This window comes from Pelobates fuscus, chromosome 4 (genome assembly GCF_036172605.1).
Source record: "Pelobates fuscus isolate aPelFus1 chromosome 4, aPelFus1.pri, whole genome shotgun sequence".
Lineage (NCBI taxonomy): Eukaryota > Metazoa > Chordata > Amphibia > Anura > Pelobatidae > Pelobates > Pelobates fuscus.
In genome coordinates, this window is record NC_086320.1 from 175,312,821 (window position 1) to 175,333,634 (window position 20,814).

A 20,814-nucleotide genomic window follows, 5' to 3' on the forward strand; every position below is an offset into this window, starting at 1 on the left:
ACTCTGGGTCAAGAACTTTATGTACGAGTCCCACATGCAGTACAGACGTTGTTGGATTACAAAGGAAATCATTGGTTTAGTAATAGCCGTATGACCAAGTATCAAGCAATGTTGTGTGAAAACCCAAGAGTGCATTTAGAGACTGTAAACACCTTAAATCCAGCTACCCTTTTGCCACAACCTACTGAAAGTCAACATGATTGTTTGGAAGTAATGGATGAAGTATTTTCAAGTAGACCAGATCTTCGTGATTTTCCCATCCAGAACCCCGATGTTCAATATTATACCGACGGCAGTAGTTATGTGAAAGAAGGGATCCGCTATGCAGGATATGCAGTAACAACAATAGACAAGGTGATAGAAGCTCGGCCACTGGCGAAAGGAACATCAGCACAAAAGGCAGAATTGATAGCACTGACACGAGCGTTACAATTGGCTGAAGGTTTAAGAGTGAACATCTACACGGACTCCAAATATGCGTTTTTAACCACTCATGCCCACGGAGCTTTGTATAAAGAAAGAGGACTATTGAATTCAGAAGGCAAAGAAATCAAGTACGTAGCTGAAATCCTACAACTATTGGAAGCAGTGTGGGAGCCGAAAGAAGTCGGTATCATACATTGTCGAGCGCATCTGAGAGGAGATGGTGATGTAACCAGAGGAAATCGGATGGCAGATAGTACAGCTAAGCGTGCCGCTGAATCAGGAAGACAGGAATATGTGGGGCATATAGCTGCTCTTATACCAACTCCACTGTCTCAATGGACTCCAGTTTATACAGCTCAAGAAGAGGAGTGGTTAAAGACTGAACCTGGAAAGTATTTGGAGAACAAATGGTATCAGTTAGAAGATGGAAGAATAGTCATTCCAGCATCACTAGCGGTAGAAATTGTCCAAAATTATCACAACGGGACACATTCTGGGAGAGACAGCACAGAAGAATCTCTCAGAAAACATTTCTACATACCAAGATTGTCCAACTTGACTCAGGCCATTGTACGAAGATGTGTAACGTGTGCTAAAAATAATGCAAGGCAAGGACCAGTAAAGCCACCAGGAGTCCAGTTTATGGGGGGACTCCCCATGTCCGATTTACAAATTGACTATACAGTGATGCCTAAATCGGGTGGACATCGTTACCTGTTGGTAATTGTGTGCACCTATTCAGGCTGGGTAGAAGCATGTCCTACTCGTACAGAGAAAGCAGGAGAAGTTGTGAGATTCCTGCTACGAGAAATAATACCCCGATATGGACTACCCTGCTCTATAGGATCGGACAATGGTCCAGCTTTTGTTCATCAGTGCCTACAACAACTGACTCATATGCTTGGTATAAAGTGGAGGCTTCATACGGCATATAGACCCCAGAGTTCTGGTAAGGTAGAGAGAATGAATAGAACTATTAAGAATCAGTTGGCTAAAATGTGTCAGGAAACCCAACTTAAATGGAACGTTCTCTTACCCATAGCTCTATTGCGAATCCGCAGTACCCCTACCAGAAGGATGGGCCTCTCTCCTTTTGAAATCATGTATGGGCGACCACCTCCCGTACTTGGTAACTTAAGGGGGGACTTGAGTCAGTTGGGAGAAGGAATTACCCGGCAGCAGGTTGTAGAGTTGGGTAAGACTATGGAGGAGGTACAGAAATGGGTACAAGATAGATTACCTGTGAATATTTATCCCCCAGTTCATAGTTACCATCCAGGAGACCAAGTGTGGATTAAAGAGTGGAATAATGTACCGTTAGGGCCCAAGTGGAGAGGTCCTTATGTTGTTCTTTTGTCTACCTCTACAGCGATAAAAGTAGCCGAAGTGACTCCGTGGATACATCACTCCAGGGTTAAACCAGCAGCAGTCGATTCTTGGCAAGTTACAGCAGATCCAGAGAATCCCTGCAAGATCCGGTTAAAACGCACGACTCAGTCGGAGTGACGAGGAACTTTGTGGATTACAAAATTTTATTGTTTCAGAGATTTGGTGCGTGAGTGAGAAGGCCATAATAAAGCCTGTCCGCCCACCGACGTATAGTATATAAGCCAGGGAAAGTCTCGAAGGGACTCCTGTGAAGACGAGCAGAACTCCATTCCCTGCAGCCCTTACATCCTGGAAGCTGAGGTGCCTTCGCACGGACGAAGACTGAGGATGACGACGAAAGATGTGTTCTTGATAATGTTTATTTATGTGTATTTTTATATTCAGGAAGGTAGAGGTACCGACACTCCTAGCTGTGAGGTATGCATTAAGACTACAAGAACAGGTAACCATATTTCCCAAACCCTAATTTGGCATTCACAATACGAGTGTAAAGGAGATGTATCAAGATGTAGATACCTTAATATAGAATATAGTGTGTGCCATTTAGGAGTAGGAGAACCTAAGTGCTTCAGTCCAGAGTATCAACCCCGTACAATTTGGTTGACTCTCAGGAATGGAGATCCTCAGGGGACCCTAATTAACAAGACAGTATTAGAATCCGTATATTCTTCAGGTGTTCTGCTATTTGATGCATGTAAGGCGATATCAAGTGGTAGAAAGCCGTGGAATGTATGTGGGGATCTTAGATGGGAGAGGACGTATGGGTCTAACGATAAATATATTTGTCCCAGTAGTAAAAATAAATATGTGAGTCCTAGATGCCCAAATAGAGATTATAACTTTTGCCCATATTGGTCTTGTGTGTGGTGGGCAACTTGGGGACAGACAGTAGACAAGGACATGATAGTGACTAAGTTGCCTACCAGCCCATATTGTAAGTCTATGGAATGCAATCCAGTCCATATACTTATAAATAACCCCGACAAGTTCTTAGACAAGTATGGTAATTTATTTGGGTTTCAAATATATGGGACGGGTTTAGATCCTGGGACAGTATTGTTTATAGGGATAGAGACTGATACGGTATCCTCCCAAACTCATCAAGTATACCATTCCTTTTATGAAGAGATGAGTATAGATAATAAGATCCCCCATAATGCTAAAAACCTGTTCATTGATTTAGCCGAAAGTATTGCCGGTAGTCTTAATGTTACCAACAGCTATGTGTGTGGAGGTACTAACATGGGAGACCAATGGCCTTGGGAAGCAAAGGAGGTAATGTCCGGTTCTGAGGCAGTTGACCAATTAATATCTACACAAGCCGATTATCATATGAGTGTTAGAGGTAAATCTGAGTGGAGATTAAAGACCTCCATCATAGGTTATGTTTGCATAGCAAGGAAAGGAATGATGTATAATACTTCTGTAGGAGAATTAACTTGTCTAGGGCAAAAAGCTTATGATGATGATACAAAGAATACAACTTGGTGGTCGGCTTCAAATGTCTCAGAACCATCTAACCCGTTTGCTAGATACGCCAATTTAAAGGATGTGTGGTTTGATCTATCCATCACATCTACCTGGAGAGCCCCAGCAAATTTGTACTGGATCTGTGGTAAGAAAGCCTATTCGGAGTTGCCACAGGACTGGGAAGGGGCATGTGTGTTGGGTATGCTCAAACCATCCTTCTTCTTGTTACCTATTGAAACAGGTGAGACTTTAGGTGTTAAAGTGTATGAAGTGAATCATAGGAAGAAAAGGGGACCCATAGAGATAGGCGCCTGGGAAGATAATGAATGGCCTCCCCAGCGTATTATATATTATTATGGGCCAGCCACGTGGGCAGAAGATGGTACCTTTGGTTATAGAACCCCTATTTATATGCTCAACCGTATTATACGATTACATGTGGTGGTTGAGATTATTACTAACGAGACATCACAAGCGCTCAATCTTCTAGCGAAGCATAATACCAGGATGAGGACAGCAGTCTACCAAAATAGATTAGCCTTGGATTACCTTTTGGCAGTAGAGGGAGGTGTATGTGGGAAGTTTAACCTGAGCAATTGCTGCCTTCAAATAGATGACGAAGGGCAAGCAATAGCTGAGCTTACTAGCCATATGGTTAAACTAGCGCATGTGCCTACTCAGGTATGGAAAGGGTATAATCCAAGTAGTTGGTTTGGTAGCTGGTATGAGTGGTTTGGAGGGCTTAAGGCAGTGGTAGGTGGAGTCCTACTGATTTTAATGTTGTGTCTACTCCTGCCGTGTCTTATACCCTTAGTAGTTAGGTCTGTGCAAAGCCTGATAGAAAATATAGCAGAGAGGAAGGCTGCTGCACAGATAATGGCAATTTATAAATATAAGGCTCTAGATCAGGGAGAACCAATGCAGGAAGATGAGTGTTGAAGATTCACATCATAAGATAAGTCTGGTCTGGTTCAAGGTAACTTGCGGTGTATGCAAACTAAGGTTAAGTGATGCCTCAAGTAATTGTGAAATATCAAGAGGCATCAAAGGGGGGAATGTGGTGGAATCTCGGTAAAAATAAATTTAGTAGGCCGAGATTACCACGTGGCATGTGTACGTGCATATGCTGACGTATCGATTAGTTGGTTGCACGAGGCAAGATACGATCAGTAGTGTACGGAGCATGTGCAAGAATACAGGATGTAGTATTCCCCTCCTCCATTGTGCTGGACAAGCCATGCGGTCAAGCAGGAAGTTAATTCTTATTTGTATTGATTGGTCAAGAGAATGTGCAGGTGGAGCTTAATATGGGAGGAGTTATGTGCCTATATAAGGAGCCTGCACTATTGTCCGGGGCTCAGAACTTGCTGTATTTTTGGTGACATTAGTCCCTCTGAGTCCCGATCGGTGATCCAATAAAGAATCTCTTCCTTCCTGAAGAAACCTGTGTCCATCTCTCTGTGCTTCGCTTCCGTCAGTTTCTCCGGTATCAATAAGGTGTCTGATATTAAAACATATTATTATAAAAATGTTATGAATCAAATACCATTATCTGATGTTCAAACAGAGGCCTAGGAATAAGTTTGATTGAAATTAGGGATTATTCTAGCCCTAGTGACTGAATAATCTACATTTTATTAACGACAAGAGGCAAATATTTGCTTATCTTTCTTTACTGATCCTCCCAGCAGCAAAGAAATAGTTAACAATAGTGTAAAAACAATTCAACCAATCAGAGTGTATAACAGTATTATATAATGTCATCAAGCTCCTCCCAAATCCTCTTTCTTGCTGTAGCCTACGATATCCGAGTATCAACCATGTAAACCATAACTATGAACTGTGGACTAATCCGAGGTCCTGATGTATTCAACCATGTAAACTTTTGACAGGATTGATGAATCCATATATCACAAGCGTTGGGGTTCTTCACACTAAAGGGAAGTAGAGAAAAACTATGAGAGTATAGGTTCTCATACTAGTTGAATGCAAGTTTATGGCATGCATACTAGGAACAACAATTTCAATACATTTCATGTAAAATGATGTTAAGTATATCAAACTCTTGGTTAGAGTGTTGTGGTGTAAACCTATGACAGATGATGTGTGAATGTGTCTGAAACAGATCGAGTAGAAAAAATATGTAGTAACTTACCTTAGGGCGGGTAGAAATGATAATGGAAAACAAAGAAGGGAGGGAAAATATTCACCTCCTGTCGTTAATAAAATTTAGATTATTCAGTCACTAGGGCTAGAATAATCCCTAATTTTATGGCAAGACAGGAGGCTTCATATTTGCTGTTTTAACGCTCTTATATGATAGAAGATGCAGCATGTGGCATAGATTTGAAATAGAATGTACGAAAGGTAGACTCCATGGACCAATCCGCAGACGACAAAATGTCTGAGAGGGAGCTACCCGCACGAAAGGCTGAGGATGCGGCTGCTCCTCTGACTGAATGCGCACCAAAAGAGGAGTCAATACCTGCTTGGGCTAGTATCCATCTGATCCACCGTGCGACGGTGGGGGCGGACACCGGTTTGTGTGGTTTGACATAGGACACGAGAAGGGGTCCTGTAGGGGGACGCGGAGTGGTTGTGTTATCTATATAGTGCCTTACGCAGAGCGCCATGCAGAGTGACTGTCTATTCGGAAAGTAAGGGTAGAATACAGAGGAGGAATTAGTCTTTGTTCGCCTGGTGATGTGAAACTTAACGCCTTCAGGCGAGAAAACTACAGCGTGTAAATCAAATGCTCGAATGTCGGAGACCCTATGGACGGATACCAGACATAGGAGTAAGGCCAGTTTGGCAGAGAGTTGACGTAACGTCAAATTCTCATTAGAGGGCCAGGATTCTAAAAGGGAAAAAACCTGAGTGACATCCCAGAAATTGGAATATTTAGGCAGAGGGGGTCTGGCTAGCCTGATTTAGGCAGAGGAGGTCTGGCTACAAACTGAAGGGTGTTTTCCTATTGATGCATTGTCAATAAGGTTGTGGGCCGCAGAAATAGCTGATCTAGAAACATTAATTGATCTATAGGACTTGCCTTGATCAAAGAGGGTAGACAGAAAATTTAGAATGATCGTCAGAGGTGCTGAAAAGGGATCGGTATCCCTTTCCAAACACCAGCTGACCCATGTCCGCCATGCAGCGAGGTAAGCTTGTCTAGTGCCTGGTGCCCAGGAGTCCCATAGGAGAGCCTGAAGTGTCTCAGAAAGTCCCGAGACATTCCAGGATCCCCTGAAACGGTCCAAGCCACAAGTTGGAGCCGCCCTTGAAGGGCGAGTGGGTGACAGTGCCCTGCTGGATTCCTGAGGATGTCGGGGAATCGAGGTAGTAGAATTGGACAATTCACAGACAGTTCTTGCAGGGTTGGAAACCATAGCGGAGTGACAATAACTATCATCACTACTAGGACTTTGACCCGGTAAAGGGTGCACTGGATCATGGAGAAAGGCAGGAACGCATAAGCTCCTGTCTCCGGCCAAGGGTATAGAAAGGCATCGACTGCCCAGGACTGTGAGCCAGCTGATAAAGGCCTCCATCTGGCGATTCAGTTGAGATGCAAACAGGTCCAGTGTGAGGGGCCCGCGAAGACAATGAATTTGATAGAACAAGCGGGGATCTAATTGCCAGTCGCTTACGTCCCTCCAATGGCAAGAGAACCAATTTGCAACTAGGTTGTCCATGCCTGGAAGATATTCCGCTCTGATGGATAAATTCCGCTCTAGGCAGAATTGGTAGAGTTCCTTGGTAAGGTTGGACAGCAGTTTGGATCGGGAACCTCCTAACTGATTCACATAACGAACTGCAGAGACGTTGTCCATGCGCAATACCAATGAACAATTGAAACAATCTTTTGCGAAACTTCGGATCGCAAAAGATCCTGCAATCAATTCTAGGCAATTGATGTGCAGTGCTTGTTCGGAGGGGGACCATAGTCCCCCGGTGGACCTTTCTGCGCACGTGGTGCCCCGTCCCAGGAGACTGGCATCGGATTCCAGAATGAAGTCTGGTTGCGATCCGAAAATGGCTTTGCCATTCCAGGCTTCCATGTTGTGAAGCCACCAGTGAAGTTCTATACGTACTTTGTCTGTTAGATAGATGTACTGATCGTAGGAGGTGGAACGGTGTAGGTAGTATGTCTTGAGCCGTATGACTCGGTAATGCAAAGGTCCCAGGTAAATGGCTTGGATAGAGGCGGACATTAAGCCTATGGTATGGGCCAGAACGCGTAGGCGAATCTGGTGGGCTGATAACAATTTGCAAATAACTTTTTTTATAATTTTGAATTTTGTGGAGGGTAGTTGCAAAATCGCCTGTACGGAATCTATCAGAAATCCGAGAAACTGAACCTTCTGAGAAGGTTTCAGGGCCGATTTCTAAAAAATTGATTACAAAACCTAAGTTTTGTAGCAAGGCCGTCGTCATGTCCGTGTGTTGGCGTAAAAGGTCTGAGTCTTGAGCCATTATCAGGACTGAATATAATGGACTGAATCCCCTGTGATCGGAGTAACACCATCACTGGTTTCATCAGTTTTGTGAAACACCATGGTGCGGAGCATATTCCGAACGGGAGGCATGTGACATGCCAGATTTCCTCTTGCCAGAGAAATTGAAGAAAAGCTCAATAGTTGCGAGCAACAGGGACTGTGAGATATGCGTCTTTGAGATCGAATCTGGAGAACCAATCTCCCACGCAAAGGAGGTCCCTGAGCAGATGGATGCCCTCCATCTTGAAATGACGATACATTGAAAAAAGGAAGGTTTATTACCTGGAGCAGTGCGTCTGCGTAAGGAGGCAGATCCACATCCCCGAATAGATCCTCTATTGGTAAATAACTGCCTGTGGTAGGGTCGGGGTTGTCCTGAGTGCCAATAATTCTCTGAAGGGCGAGGCCTGTAGACTGTGAAGGCAACTCTGCTGTTCGTTCGGCCTCTATAACGTCCAGCTCTCCCAGAAAAACGACCTGACTTGGAACGAAAAACCCTGGGCCTTATTAAGGGTAGTGAATACCGCTACATGTTTGGAGAGATCCCTCATAAACGAGTCTCCAAACAGCAATCCATTGGCCTCTGGTCCCAGTTCTCTGGAGCTCAGATCGGCTAATTTAGCATCCAGCTTGTATAGTGCCGCCCTGCATCTCTCAGTGGATATAGCCACATTTGCGTTGCCCAGGAAACATAAGGCTCTCTGGGCCCATTCTCTGACTGTGTTTGGGTCATACTCCCCACTAGTTATGGCTTCGTCAGATAGTACAGGACTTTATCCTGGGCTGTCTTAAGACCCTGCTCAATGCCCTTGCGAGGATCTTTCCTCGTCTTAGTGAGGAAAGTCACAAATAGTGGGTCAAACTCTGGTGTGAGAGCCACTTTCTTTGGAATGGTTGGCCGAGGGCACTCTGCTCTGAGTTTTGCCCTGATTTCTTTTTCAAGTGGCTTACGTAACCACATCTTGCATAAGCTAGAAATATGGTCCGGAGGGGCCTATTCTGCTGACCGTTGATGCCTAATGATTCGCCAAGGGGTCCTCATCAGAATAGCCAAGGTAATAATCTTCAACCCTGTCGCCGGTGTGGGATGTAGAACCCTCTAAGGGATCGGAGGTAGCGTGGGTGGGGCGAGTGATAGTCAATTTAAGGGACTTGGCAGGAGCCTTACCCTTGCCCGCAGACCTACTATCCCATTTCCAAGGGCGCTTGCGTGTGACCTCCTGATCCGAGGGCTGAGAGTCCTCGGAGTCAGAAAGCAAAAGTGTGGTAGGATTGACTTCGACAGAAGTCTTCTCATGGGAGGCTGCTAACGCCTTGGGGATGGATTCGGCAATGGTTGAGACCAGCCAAGCTCTAAGTTCTTGGAAGATTGCGGGCTCAGTATTATCAGACATGGTAGGTCTTTAGAGTGGTCTGACAAATAGTCAAGTTTTAAGAAAACGGATATTGAATGGTGTTCACCCAACTGTGTTAAGTAAAATTTATAAATGGGGGTCACCCAAATTATTTTGCGTAGTTTAATATGTAAAGGGCAGCACACAATATTCAGTGGGATTGACCACTAAAATACACATGTGGTTTGTACCACTATAATAACAAAAAGTGGGGTTCACCACTCAATTTAATTAGACAGGTGGTTATGTCTTATAATATAAGTAAAGTGTGATCACTTAATAATGTTGTTACAAATCGCTATTTGTAACTGGCCCTTTAAATGGAAAACTGCCCTGCTTCCCTGGATTGTGGAGAAGCCTATTTGCCAGCCTCCTTCCTCATGACTATGGCCCCTGGAAGATTGTGCCCCTGAAAACGTATTAACTTTTATTGGGTGTGTATGGCCCTTTAAGAACCGTCTGGGGACATATTGTGACTTTGCTGAACAATACCCCTTTAAGACTATGTCCCCAGACCTGTAAAATAACTTGCCCCTGGCTCTCTCCCACTTGGTTCAGTAAATAGGGCTTACTGAATCAAGTACCACACAGGCGGACCACCCAGAAGTTAAAGTGTGCAGGCAATTTACCTCCCAGGCTGTGAGGTTACTGCAGGTTAATTGCACGTGGCGGCGGCCATCTTTGTTCATTCGAATGCGGTCAGCGGTGTATGCTAAAGATTCTGTGGAACTGAAATCGGCTACACATTTTACCGAACACCGCTGACCCTTACCTTCTTCCATACTGAACTTGCAGCTCCAGAGACTAAGTCCCGTTCGAAATGGGACTTAGTCGTTTTTCGGCAGGAAATTGACCGACCGCACAGCCCAAATCTATGGAACTGTTTTGGGCAGGAAATTGTGCTTGCGGTCGGTCATAAAGGGACCTCCAGCTAACTTTTGATCCACTGGAGGGATTTGGCTGATTTTTGGAAGTGTTTATGTTTGATGTATGCTGAGTTCAAATATGTAATTTATGGAGATTGAATGTATAGTTTTAAAGTTACAGTGTATGTGTGAAAACTGTATTTTTACTGTATGCTATAATTATGTTATATGTTTATCTGAGGGGAGGAGACGTGGGGGTGGTACCATGTATGTGATTGGTTAATTTCAACCTTCCCCTGGGAGTGTCCTGTGTGTACCTTTTTGTAATAAAAAGCAGGCTGGGTGTCCCAGTCCTTAGTGCTTCTTGACCCTTCAAAACGTAGCCTCGTCTCGTTATTGGAGGGAATTGCTGTATCACACTGGGGATTGCTATGCTCTGCATATTCCCCTGAGCTTAATCACTTAGCTCTTTTAAGAGCTTGTTCCGGATACGCTCTCCTGGAGGAGAGGTCTTCTCCACACGGTCCTGGAGGACAGAATCCGATCCAGGGTGGAAGGAAGACGGCGAGGCTCCAGTTAAGCTACGGCGGTTGTGGAGCCTGCGGTGGTTGTGGTGTCGTCTGCAGTCCTCTGTAAGCGCTAGGAGCATCCATCAACGGAGGGTACTCGGTCGGAGTACACGGAGCTCCGTTACAAATGTGTTTCTTAATCTATTAATCTCAAATTATAAACCCATCTAGGCAATACACAGGATTTAATAATATTGAGTTTGCCCATCCATGATATGGGCAATTGTTTCCAATCTCCCATTTAAAAAAAAAATAAAAAAAAAATAAAGGTAATTTAATAGATCTTGTTGATAGTTTAATTCAATTACCGTATTTATTGGCGTATAAAATGCACTTTTTCTCCCTGAAAATAGGGGGCAAATGATGTGTGCGTGTTATACGCCGATATACATATTTTTCGCTCCATAAGACGCACTTTATTTCCCCTCAAAAGTGAGGGGAAATGTCTGTGCGTCTTATGGAGCGAATGTGAAGGTTTACTTACCTGTCTTGAAGCGTGGGCTGGTGTTCAGCGCGCACCGTGGTACTGGAACTTCAATTTCAGGTTCCGTTTTCCGGCGGGACTGAAAGGAAGTGCGCACTCAGTGTGCACACTTCCTTTCAGTCCCGCCGGAAACCGGAACCTGAAATTTAAGTTCCTGTACCGCGGTGCGCGCTGTGAAGCCGGCCCACGCTTCAAGACAGGTAAGTAATTATGGGACAAGGGGAGGGAAAGTGCACTATGGGACAAGGGGAGGGGGGACACTATGGGAGGGGGGGAGAACACTATGGGATGAGGGGGGGGACACTATGGGAGGGGGTGGAAAATACTATGGGAGGGGGGGAGAATACTATGGAAAGGGGGGAGAATACTATGGAAAGGGGGGGGACACTATGGGATGAGGGTGGGGGAACACTATGGGAGGGGGGAGAATACTATGGGAGGGGGGGAAATTTCCTTCTTAAAATGAGGTGCGTGTTATACGCCGATAAATACGGTATATGTGAAAGGTCCTTTGCAATTTTAATCCCCAAGTAATCAATACAAGTAATCCCCATATATTTTGATCTCTTTTAAAAGAGCATCTATCAAGGTTTCAGGATGGGTCAATGTCAGTAGAACATCATCCGCATAGAGACTAGCTTTATTCACGGTATCAACAATAGAAACATAGAAACATAGAAACATAGAATGTGACGGCAGATAAGAACCATTCAGCCCATCTAGTCTGCCCAGTTTTCTAAATACTTTCATTAGTCCCTGGCCTTATCTTATAGTTAGGATAGCCTTATGCCTATCCCACGCATGCTTAAACTCCTTTACTGTGTTAACCTCTACCACTTCAGCTGGAAGGCTATTCCATGCATCCACTACCCTCTCAGTAAAGTAATACTTCCTGATATTATTTTTAAACCTTTGTCCCTCTAATTTAAGACTATGTCCTCTTGTTGTGGTAGTTTTTCTTCTTTTAAATATAGTCTCCTCCTTTACTGTGTTGATTCCCTTTATGTATTTAAATGTTTCTATCATATCCCCCCTGTCTCGTCTTTCCTCCAAGCTATACATGTTAAGATCCTTTAACCTTTCCTGGTAAGTTTTATCCTGCAATCCATGAACCAGTTTAGTAGCCCTTCTTTGAACTCTCTCTAAGGTATCAATATCCTTCTGAAGATAGGGTCTCCAGTACTGTGTACAGTACTCCAAGTGAGGTCTCACCAGTGTTCTGTACAATGGCATGAGCACTTCCCTCTTTCTACTGCTAATACCTCTCCCTATACAACCAAGCATTCTGCTAGCATTTCCTGCTGCTCTATTACATTGTCTGCCTACCTTTAAGTCATCAGAAATAATCACCCCTAAATCCCTTTCCTCAGATGTTGAGGTTAGGACTCTATCAAATATTTTGTACTCTACCCTTGGGTTTTTACGTCCAAGATGCATTATCTTGCACTTATCCACATTAAATGTCAGTTGCCACAACTCCGCAAAAAGACACACCTTACCATCAAGACCTTCTGCAATATCACTAATAAAAATATTAAAGAGAATGGGTCCAAGTACAGATCCCTGAGGTACCCCACTGGTGACAAGCCCAAGCTTTGAATATACTCCATTGACTACAACCCTCTGTTGCCTGTCACTCAGCCACTGCCTTACCCATTCAACAATATTGGAATCCAAACTCAAAGATTGTAGTTTATTGATAAGCCTTCTATGTGCAACAGTGTCAAAAGCCTTACTGAAATCTAGGTAAGCAATGTCTACTGCACCACCCTGATCTATAATTTTAGTTACCCAATCAAAAAAATCAATAAGATTAGTTTGGCATGATCTCCCTGAAGTAAACCCATGTTGTCTCTGGTCTTGAAATCCATGTGTTTTTAGATGTTCAACAATCCTATCCTTTAACATGGTTTCCATCACTTTCCCCACTACTGAAGTAAGGCTTACTGGCCTATAGTTGCCCGACTCCTCCCTATTACCTTTCTTGTGAATGGGCACAACATTTGCTAACTTCCAATCTTCTGGGACTACTCCTGTTATCAATGATTGGTTAAATAAATCTGTTAATGGTTTTGCTAGTACACCACTAAGCTCTTTTAATAGCTTTGGGTGTATTCCATCAGGTCCCATTGACTTATTTGTCTTTACTTTTGACAGTTGAAATAGAACCTCTTCCTCTGTAAACTCACGTGTAATAAATGACTCATTTATCCTTTTTCTTAACTGAGGTCCCTTTCCTTCATTTTCATCTGTAAATACCGAACAAAAATATTCATTGAGGCAGTCAGCTAGACCTTTATCCTCATCTACATACCTTCCTTCTTTTGTTTTTAATCTAACTAATCCTTGTTTTACTTTTCTTTTCTCATTTATGTATCTAAAAAAAGTTTTGTCCCCCTTTTTTACTGACTGTGCTATTTTCTCTTCTGTGTGGGATTTGGAAGCTCTTATAACTTGCTTAGCCTCTTTCTGCCTAATCTTATAGGTCATTCTGTCTTCCTCACTCTGGTTTTTTTATAATTACTAAATGCTAACTTTTTGTTTTTTACTATTTTGGCCACATCTGCGGAGTACCACAGTGGTTTCTTGAATTTTTTGCTTTTACTGACAAGCCTAATGCAATTTTCTGTTGCCTTCAGTAGTGCAACTTTTAAATAATCCCATTTCTTTTGGACTCCATATAAATTGCTCCAGTCTGATAATGACTCCTTTACACATATTCTAATTTTAGAAAAGTCTGTTTTTCTAAAGTCTAAAACTTTTGTTTTTGTGTGGTGTGACTCAGTCACTGTTCTTATATTAAACCACACTGACTGATGATCACTGGATCCTAAACTTTCACCTACAGTAATATCTGATACCAAATCTCCATTTGTTAACACTAAATCTAGTATGGCCTCTTTACGAGTTGGCTCCTCAACGACTTGTTTTAGAGACAATCCCAGTAGGGAGTTTAGAATATGTGTGCTCCTGGCACAAGTAGCTATTTTTGTTTTCCAATTCACATCAGGAAGATTAAAGTCACCCATGATGATAACTTCCCCCTTCATTGTCATTTTAGCTATTTCTTCAACTAGTAGATTATCTAACTCTTCAATTTGTCCTGGGGGCCTATAAATCACACCTACACGAGTTACTGTGTGATTACCAAATTCTAACGTAACCCAAACGGACTCTATGTTCGCCTCACTAACCTTTATTAGGCTAGATTTTATGCTATCCTTTACATACAGGGCCACCCCTCCCCCTTTCTTGCCTTCCCTGTCTTTTCTATATAAAGAGTACCCTGGTATTGCTATGTCCCAGTCATTTTTCTCATTATACCATGTCTCAGTAACAGCGACTAAATCTACACTATCAGTTGCCATTATTGCCACAAGTTCATGGATCTTATTCCCTAAACTGCGAGCATTTGTAGACATGACTCTAAGCTTATCATTTTTTAACACACTTGCTACAGGCACCTTCTGTCCTTGTTTTGGGGGACAATTGGATTGATGTTTTATCACCCTTTTGCCCCCCCCTCCTAGTTTAAAAACATCCTAGCAAAACCTCTGAACTGCTCACTGAGAACATTTGTTCCCTTTTGAGAAAGATGCAAACCATCTTTTTTGTACAGTTTATTTCCATTCCAAACAGAGCTACCATGAGCAATAAAGCCAAATCCTTGCTCCCGACACCATTCACCAAGCCACAAGTTAAAGTCCCTAATACGCATCCGCCTGTCGTTCTGAGTGTTATGCACAGGCAGAACTTCAGAGAATGACAGTGTGGAAGCAACCTGCCGTATATCATTGGCAAAAACACTAAAAACTTCCTTAACCTCTGAAACCTCATTGCAAGCCAAGTCATTTGTCCCTAAATGGACAAGTACATCCAATTCCCCTTCCTGCTTTGCTTGCTTAACAATATTACAGATACGTCTCCTGTCTCTGTGAGCAGTAGCTCCGGGAAGACACCTCACAAGACCACCATTGTCCATCTCCACACCTCTTATGATGGAATCCCCCAACAACAACTGCTTTCTATTAGGCCTCACCATAGTCTTCAAGCCTCTCTGCACAACACCACTAGCCTCAGTGCCTCTCTGCACAACACCACTAGCCTCAGTGCCTCTCTGCACAACACCACTAGCCTCAGTGCCTCTCTGCACAACACCACTAGCCTCAGTGCCTCTCTGCACAACACCACTAGCCTCAGTGCCTCTCTGCACAACACCACTAGCCTCAGTGCCTCTCTGCACAACACCACTAGCCTCAGTGCCTCTCTGCACAACACCACTAGCCTCAGTTCCTCTCTGCACAACACCACTAGCCTCAGTGCCTCTCTGCACAACACCACTAGCCTCAGTGCCTCTCTGCACAACACCACTAGCCTCAGTGCCTCTCTGCACAACACCACTAGCCTCAGTGCCTCTCTGCACAACACCACTAGCCTCAGTGCCTCTCTGCACAACACCACTAGCCTCAGTGCCTATCTCCAGGACACCACTACACTCTGAAAGTGCAGAAAATGAATTATGTAGAACAACAGACTGTGCAATATGCCTTTTATCCACAACTCCAAGTCTACCAGATCCTACAGTAATCCATCTGCCATTCCTAGTATGTCTCTGCGGCAATGGCTTTGCAGCAGTTCCAGCCTGAATTTGTTTACCAGATAATTTACAAATCTCAGACTTCAAAAATACAATCTCCTGCCGCAAGATAGAGAACTGTCTACAGATTAGACAACAACCAAACCTCCAAAAAGTGGAACGTGAAACAAATGCAAAGCAACTATTACACTGAACTGTCTGCCATTCCAATGAGATGAATTATTTAAATCAAACAAATCTTAACTTTTTATTTATCCTCCTGAATACCTCAGATTACCTCCAGAATATCTCCAACCACACACACACTTAGAAGCAACACTTAGATGAAGCAACCAAGCTCTATTAGCCAAGCTAATGACAACAGCCCTTATATACTCCTCAAATCACCTCCCACTAGGAATGTTTAACACCTGGGTAGGCCTCTGCTTATTAGCAAACAATAGCTAATTTAAATAGCAATCAATAGCAAGTAGCTACCTAATCCAATCAAATGCCTTATAATTACCAACAGGAAATCAAACCTTGTGCAGTCAGTAACCTTTTCCTACAGATGAATCTTACCTGTAACAGTAAAAAAGAACTCTTAGCACAACTCTTAGACAGTTGAAGCTTCTGTAAAACTCTCCAGAATATCTCCAACCACACACACACTTAGAAGCAACACTTAGATGAAGCAACCAAGCTCTATTGAGATGCCCATAATTTCTTTATTATTTTTTATTCTTGCTGCCAGAGGTTCTAGGGTCATTTGTAAAGAAGAGGAGCCAATTTTATTATATTATCACCAAAATTAAAACGTTTAAGAATTGCCTCCAAAAAACCTACTCTACCTGATCAAATGCCTTTTCCGCATCTAAAGAGAGAATTACCATAGAACTGTTATTAGTCAATACGAAATCTGTTATATCTATAATTCTCCTTGTGTTACCATATGGTTGACGTTCACTAACAAACCCAACTTGATTTTTATAAATTATAAGTGATATTATCTCTTTAATTCTGTCAGCTAAAATTGCAGAAAAGATGTTGATATCACTATTAATTAAAGCAGTAGGTATTTAGTTAGATACCAGTTTCACATCTTTCCCTTGTTTAGGAATTAAAATAATGATCGCTTGGAGCAATTCGCTAGGGAATGGTTTATTTTCCAAAATGTGATTAAAAACTTTTGTTAGATTAGTAGAGATAACATGAGACATTTTTTTTTATACAAATAATTAGAGAAGCCATCTGGGTCCGGGGATTTATTATTTTACAAATTGTTAATAGCATGGATGACTTCTTTAATTTCAATTGGATTTTCTAATGCTTCCCTATGTTTTATATCTAATGCTTGCATCTTTTTTTTTATTTTAATAAAATAAAAAAAATTCACCTATGTTATATAATAATAATAGTAATAATAATAATAATAATAATAATAATAATACTCTCTGAATGCGGAGGCGATTTGATCGGGGGACCTACATTGATTATTTTCTGAGGATATTTAGAAAATTCTCTCCCTAAGATTACAGTTTTAAGTTGATCAGATAAGAATGTATTTGCTCAATTTCCCAGATAGAACCACTTCTGTTTCCATTTAGTTAGGGTTTTATTTGCTCTATCCACCATAAAGTCTCTAATTTTCCTCTTAGTTTCCTCTATTTCTAAAATAGTTCCTTGTTCTTTGGGGTAGATTTTCTCTAGGTTATCTAATTTCAAATACAGATCTGCCAGGGATTAATCATTTACTTTTTTATTCTGAGCCTCTATTTTAAATATACATCCTCTAATTAGGCATTTGTATGCAGCCCAAATATTTCCCAGGCTAACCTCTTCATACTTGAAAACGAGAGAAATCTCAATGTATCCATCCTGGTAAAATATTTTATAAATAATAATAATTTAAATTCTCCTTAACCCCTTAAGGACACATGACATGTGTGACATGTCATGATTCCCTTTTATTCCAGAAGTTTGGTCCTTAAGGGGTTAAAATATAGATTAGAGTTCAAAATTATTTTGTCTAATGTTTTCTTATAGTTCAGTATAGAATCTCTGAGTTTCCAATTACCTCTTTTTAGGGTATAATCCATCTCAATTACCATAGTTATTGGGTTATGATCTGGTATAGTTATCGTATTAATTTTTATTCCTTTACATTTTTTAACAGTATTACTGTATGACATGATCATATCCAATCTGGAGAAAGATTGATGTCTATGGGAATAATGGGTAAATTCCTTCCCATAGGGATTTAATGTTCTCTATATGTCATATAATTTAAATTTCCCAATAAATTCTTGTAGATCTGTCTAAGCCTCTTGTTTTTGGATCTATTCTTTTATCATTTAAAGAGGCTTTATCTTTCTCTACAACAGCAACACAGTTAAAATCGCCTAGAAGTATGAACATACCCTTAATCCTACCCATGTATCTACTCATTATACTATTAAAAAAAAATGGACCTCGCTCTCGTATAGGGCATATATGTTGAGAAATAAAAATATAGTATCGTTCAATTTGCAGATCAAAAAGATTGCTCTTCCCTTAGAATCACAGTGTTTATGTATTAATTCGTATTTAACATTTTTAGAAATGATAATGACTACCCCACATTTTTTCTTATCCTTTAGAGATGCATGTATAATGTTACGATCATTTTTTGTGGTAAATCTGTTTGCATCTTCTCCCTTCCAATGGGTCTCTTGTACCCCACAGACATCGATGTTTTGCTTAAAGAGCCAGTCACACAAGGCTATTCTTTTTGGGGGAAAATTCAGACCTTGGACATTAAATGTAGCAATCTTTATAAGGTTTTCATCTGGCTGTCAAAGCTGGTTTCTCAAGTGGTAGAAGACCATTCTCTCAGTCGCACAGGCATAACACTTATAATATCTTAGGGAAAAAAGGAAAACCATTTCCTCTAAGCAAACAATCCCCAAAATACATAACAATAACCTAAGAAGAAGAGGAAAACCAATTATTCTATACAAACACAGGACCCCAAAACCCAAATTCTGATGCACTGTCTTGACCAATTTGAAAAGGTTTATAAACAACTTATAAGACCTATCTTTACATCTATTTAACAGTCAGTATTAGCACATTGGTACTTTATTATTTTGAATACTTACTCATATATATTGGATATTTTATCCTTGTTGACTCACTAATTTTAATAGAACCATTAAAAGTTATTTTTTATCGTTAGGACACTCATTTCTTGTTTGTTCAATCCAAAAAGTGGGATCATGAAGAGATTGACACTACCCCTTATCTCTTCCAAAAAAACAGAATATTTGCCCTGAGGCGAGTGCTCCTTTAACCCTAAATAATGGCAGACAATAAATGTCCAGAAAAACACAAAAACACAACAACAAATATTTATACTCCCGAGAGGGGGTTAGGAGTGGGGAGGGGAAGAGACAGAGGAAGAACATACATATACCAAATCAGAATCAAATTATTATAAACAAGAGTACTCCCTAAAAGAGGAATCTAGCAGGAAGTTCAAGAAAAAAATGGTTAAAGGGGTGGCAGAAAGGGCATAACCCTACATATAGCACAAATAAGGAAAAAGAAGTGAGGCAAGATCACCCGTACCCAGACGAGCTGATCCCCCTCAAAACACCACCCCTAGAGGAGCGTCTAGGAACTTAACAAAAAATAAATAATAATGAACTTTATTGAAAAACTACTAAATTAAATAAAAAAGCTAGGTACTAATAAGTAAATTAGTAAATGATCGCTGAAAGGGTACTAGTGTAGTAACATATATATGTTCCATAAAAATGTAACAATACAGCTCTAAAGAGAGTTGTTAATAATGGAAGCACATGTTGCAATACTAACTACACCTTGCAGATAATCAGTGAAAGCCAAAAGGCAGTATGTTGTGCTGCAAAAGAGAAATTGGAAATCGAAAGGACAGAAGAGCGCGTATAGTGAAAAAATAAAGGGAGGAGTAACTTCCAAGGGGGTCCAGCTTAAAAAAATGGACATCTCAACCTAGGATACAGAAGGGCTATCCTAGGTCGAGGTGTCCAGTTTTATATGCTCTCTTCTGTCCTTTCGATTTCCAATTTCTGGAAATAGTTCCAGTCCCAGTGCGGACAGCATATATACAAAAGTGAGTACACCCCTAAATGGAAATGTCCAAATTGGGCCCAATTAGCCTAGTTCTCTCCCCGGTGTCATGTGACTCATTAGTGTTACAAAGTCTCAGGTGTGAATGGGGAGCAGGTGTTAAATTTGGTGTTATTACTCTCACACTCTCTCATACTGGTCACTGGAAGTTCAACATGGCACCTCATGGCAAAGAACTCTCTGAGGATCGAAATAAAAGAATTGTTGCTCTACATAAAGATGGCCTAGGCTATAAGAAGGTTGCCAAGACCCTGAAACTGAGCTGCAGCACGGTGGGCAAGACCATACAGCAGTTTCTCAGAACAGGCCTCACCATGGTTGACCAAAGAGGTTGAGTGCAAGCGCTCAACGTCACATCCAAAGGTTGCCTTTGGGAAATAGTGCTCAGATTATACGCCGCACACTGCATCAAATTAATCTGCATGGCTATTGTCCCAGAAGGAAGCCTCTTCTAAAGATGATGCACAAGAAAGCCCGCAAACAGTTTGCTGAATACAAGCAGACTAAGGACACGGATTACTGGAACCATGTCCTGTGGTCCGATGAGACCAAGATAAACTTATTTGGTTTATATGGTGTCAAGCGTGTGTGGTGGCAACCAGGTGAGGAGTACAAAGACAAGTGTGTCTTGCCTATTGAGCATCCTCAAATGGAAGGTGGGGGAGCGCAAGGTCTCTAACATCCACCAGCTCCATGGTGTTATCTGAAGAGGACTCCAGTAGCAACCTGTGAAGCTCTGGTGAACTCCATGCCCATGAGATTTAAGACAGTGCTGGAAAATAATGGTGGACACACAAAATATTGACACTTTGGGCCCAATTTGCACATTTCCACTTAGGGGTGTACTCACTTTTGTTGCCAACGGTTTAGACATTGATGTCTGTGTGTTGAGTTATTTTGAGGGGACAGTGAATTTACACAGTTTTACAGGCTGTACACTTACTACTTTACATTGCAGCAGAGTGTCATTTCTTCAGTGTTGTCACATGAAA